The sequence below is a fragment of the Oreochromis aureus genome, linkage group 14, assembly GCF_013358895.1.
Source record: "Oreochromis aureus strain Israel breed Guangdong linkage group 14, ZZ_aureus, whole genome shotgun sequence".
NCBI lineage: Eukaryota > Metazoa > Chordata > Actinopteri > Cichliformes > Cichlidae > Oreochromis > Oreochromis aureus.
This window is the reverse complement of record NC_052955.1, coordinates 40,317,365-40,322,906: the sequence shown is the minus strand read 5'-3', so window position 1 is coordinate 40,322,906 and position 5,542 is coordinate 40,317,365.

Here is a 5,542-nt window from a genome sequence, read left to right as displayed (position 1 = left end):
TTGACCTGAATTTTAAAAATAATTGGAAAAAAGCACTATGCTGCTAAAAAATGAAAAATAAATATTTGCAAAATGTCTGCATAAATATTTATTTTACCTGGTTAATGTGTGTGTAGGGGTGTGGTCTGCAGTGCTGCTGCAGGGGAGGCGGACCCACCTGAGCTGCATCCGCAATCACGCCTTGCCGGCTTAAAGTCTGTGCTCTCTCGGCTGTTGTGTTGGTGTGTGTCAGGCTGTGAGCTGAAAAGCTACAGCCGGCTGTGTGGGTACAGCAACCATGTGTGAAAAGTGGTCAATGAAGAAATGCTAAAAAGCGTTGTCGGGTCTGCCGTGGTATGTTTACAATGGGACTTCTGCTCCTGTCATTTGTGAGGCGTGAGCGGTGTTTGTTTTTACCAGTTCATGGTGGAGAATAGCTGCTCACATACGTATGTGGATCCAAAGATCCATACTTGGGCTGTCTGGGGTTGAAAGTCTCGATAAATGCACAGCATTTCGGCGGGTATAGTTTATGTGAGTGTGACGCTTAATTTGAGTGATGAAAAAGAATAACATAATTTTATTTTTATATTTCAAGATCACAATAATTTTCCAATTTAGAACTACAAGTTAAAAAAGAACTAACACAAATAAAATACACCTTAGTTAAAAACTTATCATTTCTTTTCCCCAAACCACGTGGAGCCGCAGTATAAGGACTAAAGAGCTGCAGGTTGCCGACCCCTGGTTTATACGGTTCTGTGTTGACTATCGCAAGGTGAATGATGTGTCACAGTTTGATGCTTACCCCATGCCCCAGGTCGACGAGCTCTTGGACCGGTTAGGCACTGTCCACTTTTTCACGACACTGGATTTGAACAAGGGCTACTGTCAGATTCCCTTGTCTGCAGAGTCCAGGGAAAAACAGCTTTCTCCACTCTGTATGGTTTGTACCAATTTGTCACACTTCCGTTAAGCTTGTTTGGGCCAGCCACCTTCCAGCACCTCATGGATTGGCTGCAATGGCCGTAGGCTGCGTATGCTGCTGCCTACTTGGTTGATGTTATTATCTACAGTGACACCTGGGCGGAGCATGTGCAGCAGGTGGCTGCGGTTCTGGAGTCCCTGAGGCAGGCGGGGCTCACAGCCAACCCGAAGAAGTGCGCAGTTGGACAGAGGGAAGTACAGTAATACAGCTAATAGCTGTAGCTCAGGAGGTAGAGCAGATCATCTACTGGGGAAGGTTGGAAGGTTAGTGGTTCGATCCCTGGCTCCTCCAGCCTGCATGTCAAGTATCCTTGGTAAAGATATTAACCCCAAGTTGCTCTCTGATGCATCCATCGGAGTATGAATGTATATGAATGTAGTTAGGAAGCACTCAGTCGAGTGCTTCCTAACTACAGTCGAGAAGGGAGCCGGAGATCGACAGACGGATTGGTGCTGCGGCTGCAGTGATGCGGACGCTGCACCGGTCCGTCGTGGTGAAGAGGGAGCTGAGTGTAAAGCGAAGCTCTCAATTTACCGGTCGATCTCACCCCTACCCTCACCTATGGCCACGAGCTGTGGGTAGTGACCGAAAGAACGAGATCGCGGATACAAGCGGCAGAAATGAGCTTCCTCTGAAGGGTGGCTGGCCTCTCCCTTAGAGATAGGGTGAGAAGTTCGGCCATCCGGGAGGGGCTCAGAGTAGAGCCGCTGCTCCTCCACATCGAAAGGAGCCAGTTGAGGTGGTTCGGGCATCTGACAAGGATGCCTCCTGGGCGCCTCCTGGGTGAGGTGTTCGGGCATGTCCCACGGGAGGAGGCCCAGGGGCAGACCCAGGACACGCTGGAGAGATTATATCTCTCGGCTGGCCTGGGAATGCCTTGGTGTTCCCCCGGATAAGCTGGAGGAGGTGGCTGGGGAGAGGGAGGTCTGGGCTTCTCTGCTTAGGCTGCTGCCCCCGCGACCCGGCCTCGGATAAAGCGGATGAAGATGGATGGATGGATGGATAGGAAGCACTCAGAAGTTTAGAAGAAAGTGCTTGTGTGAATGGGTTTGATTGGGTGAATGTGGCATGTATAGAGCGCTTTGAGTACTCCGGAAGAGTAGAAAAGTGCTATATAAGAATCAGTCCATTTACCATTAGTATTTGGGGTACTACTTGGGGAGTGGGCAGGTAAAAATGGCCGAAGGACCAAGAAGGAGGTGAGACGGTTCCTGGGGCTGGCCGGCTATAATCGCCAGTTTGTGCCTGGGTTTGCGGACCTGACCAGCCCCTTAAACGATCTCATCCGAAAGGTGAGATCTGCCAAGGGGCTGGAGTTATATGTCTGCAGAAGAAAAAGGAGGGCAAAGTTAGGCGTATACAGCAGCGGCTCCCCACACCTAACTTTGCCCTCCTTTTTCTTCTGCAGACAGAGACCTCAAACAGAGAGCTGGGGGCCGTTTTGTCCCGCAGGTAAGGGGAGTCGACCGGACGATTATGTACATCAGATGGAAGCTGACTGACTGGGAGACCAGGTACAGTAAGGTTGAGAAGGAGTGCCTGGGCGGTGGGTGGTCGACTCTTTTCGCTATTGCCTCCTGGGATGCTCATTCACGCTCTGCTCAGACCACACCCCGCTGCAGTGGCTCCACCGCATAAAGGATGCCAACGCCTGGATCACCCGGTGGTATCTGGCTTTACAGCCCTTTAAGATCAAGGTGATCCATAGGCCGGGGACACAGATGGTCGATGGCCGATGGTTGTGTGGTTCGGCCGCATGTAGCCCCATCCTCAATTGGGCGGTGGGGGTGTGTGACTGGGGTGTGGTCTCTGGCCTGCTGCAGGAGAGGGGTGGCATTGTGAGCTCTCAGGGCGGCACAAAGGCGTGCCAAAGAGGCAGGTGCATGTGCTCAGCCTAAAGATCCTTTTCCCCTCTCTGTGCAGTGATGGTGGAGTCAGAGGAGCAGTTGGCTGCAGCAGCTAAGGAGTGCCTGTTTCCTGAGTACCCAGTACCAAAACAACAGAATCAGCTGCTGAGTGTTTAATAAAGCGCGCTTGAACAAAGAAACACTGTGTGTGTCGGGTCTGTTCTTCACAACGTAAAAACAAAAATACAAATTAATTTTTGTGATAGCCCTAATTCCACAGTTGACATCAGTCAATAGCTCAGCTAAACCTACACCTATTCTCATATTAGGCACAACAGTAAGGCTGCAGTCACATTGCTCCACCCAAAGTCCTCCTTTTTTGTGATGTTTCTGATCTAATGTCAAATGTGTTGTAGGTGGTGCCTGCTCTACTCTGTGCTGGGGTCTCGCTGCTGCTCCCCCTGCATCTGAATTTCCATCTTTACCATTTACAAAACTAAACTACACTAAAACAAAGCTTCAATTGTTTTGCTGTGTAATTGGAACGCTGCAGTGTTTAGACAGCAGTTTGGAGCTAAAGCCAAAAACATGGGAACTCAGGTGCTGTGTAATAAAAATGTGCGTGTGTGTTATCCCGTAATGAAATTCTGGTTTATACTTGTCTAATCTGAGTAATACTCACTAAGCCTTTTCAGAATGAACTGAACAGAAAATAATTGTTTTGTGGTTTCTGTATAAAAGGAAATGTTCCCTCTAACTTCACGTTTGTCAGCAACCCCGTTCATATCACAGTGACAAAAGAAAGCATCCACCTAACACAGCAGCTTAGTTTGGAAATCAACATTACTCAGCAGCCAGGAGTTTCATTCTGATGTACCTGACCGTAGGATCATCCTTATATGCCCGAGTAAGAATCGAAATGATGTGGTTGCTCCCTTTGAAACTTTATGCTATAGCACTGTCCACTCAGTTCAGCCAGCTGACAGTTAAATTGTTTAAATAGTATGGTTGAGGTTATGAACAATTAGCAGTTATCAAAATAACAGCCCAGCAATTTCCTACACCACATAACATTAAGTATTATTTTTATGGTTTTAGAAGCTTAATGTTTGCTGAAATTCCTTGCTATCAGCTTTGGATAATATTTCTTTGTGAGGAAATCATCTTCAATGAACCATCAGGTGGGAGCTATATTCCAAAACACAATCAAATGTCAATAAACTGTGTCCATATTTGGGATCATAGCCAACATTAATTAGTGAGTAACTAAATTCAGCACTGTTGTACAGGTGTATTCCAATTTTGGGCAAACGTGCCTTCACTGTAAGCCTGACAGCTGAAGGTTCAGCCTGCATCCTATGTTTGGAAACTCGAGGATCCACAATCCTGCAGTCTCAGAGAATGTGGACAGAGTCTGTCTGAGCTGTGTAGGGCTTGCGTGTCCTAAAAATCATTTCTGTTTACTAAGTGTCCAAGTACGGAAGAGGATTAGGGCAACTGGAAAAAACAAAAGTGGGCACGTCTTTTTTTTCTTCTTTTCCAGAATTCTGAGATTAAAGTCAGAATTCTGGAAAAGAAGAAAAAAAACGTGCCCACTTTTGTTTTTTCCAGTTGCCCTAATCCTCTTCCGTAGACCAAGATCATCAATGTTTGATCCACCTCTAAAATGTATTTTTACTAACAGCATCAAAAAAACAGCTCACCACCAGAAGAGTTCAGATATCTGGAAGAGCTCACCTTAGTATCGCTGTTGTCCCCAGGAGTAAGCTTCACTAACTTCTGTTTAACGTTATCGGGGTCACGGGGGAGCTGGAGCCTATCCCAGCTACCACAGGGCGTGAGGCAGCGTACACCCTGGACTGGTTGTCAATCTGACACAGGGATAAAGAGTCGTGGACGCTTCACTCCTGGCATGTCGGAAACACCCACTACAGATGAACGGCGGCCAAAGTACGGCAACATATTTCACATATATCTGTTTTTAATTTCTGATTTATTGATTTAAGTGTTTAGTGCTATGTTTTTGAAATGGCCAGAAACGCCTGCCAAATGTATTCGTCCTACTCGCCCACCACAGCTGGGTTTATGCACTTGAATTGGGAGAAGTAAACAAACAGAATTCAGCTGACTGCAATCGTCAGTCTACTGATATCTGGCAATTAGATTTTACACACTGTACCTTTAAAGTATTTGCCATGGAAACTCCTGAGTCAGAATTCACAAGCTCAGTTTTCAAACAATGGGCGATCAGCCTGATGTTTTGGGAGGATAATTAGGACGTGAATTTCATATGACCTGAACTCTTTGACCTGAATGCTATGCTACAACTCCTACTCCAAATATTGAAGATTCTTTAAATATCTGGAATATTACATCTAGAGTTTTGGACCTGGAAAAAAGTCACCCAGCCATCCCAGTACTTGATATAGTCTAAACTAAAGTGACATATAGTAGACAGTGGGGTCCGGTATCGTGGCTGATTAAACAAAAGCATACGGTGTATTGTTTTTTTATATTCTCCTTTGAGTTCATAGCGAATAACCAAAATTATGTAAATACTTAGCAGCTTGTCTCAATAGCAACTTTTCTTCTTACACTCTTGCAGGAGTAGATGCCAGAGAACAATGGATCCGCCCGTGTCAGTTCTCCCCAGTGATAAACCCTCATCCATTTAATTTTAGACCCTCTCTGTGACCGCTGCCCCACCTCGCTGACAATCTCCTGTGGT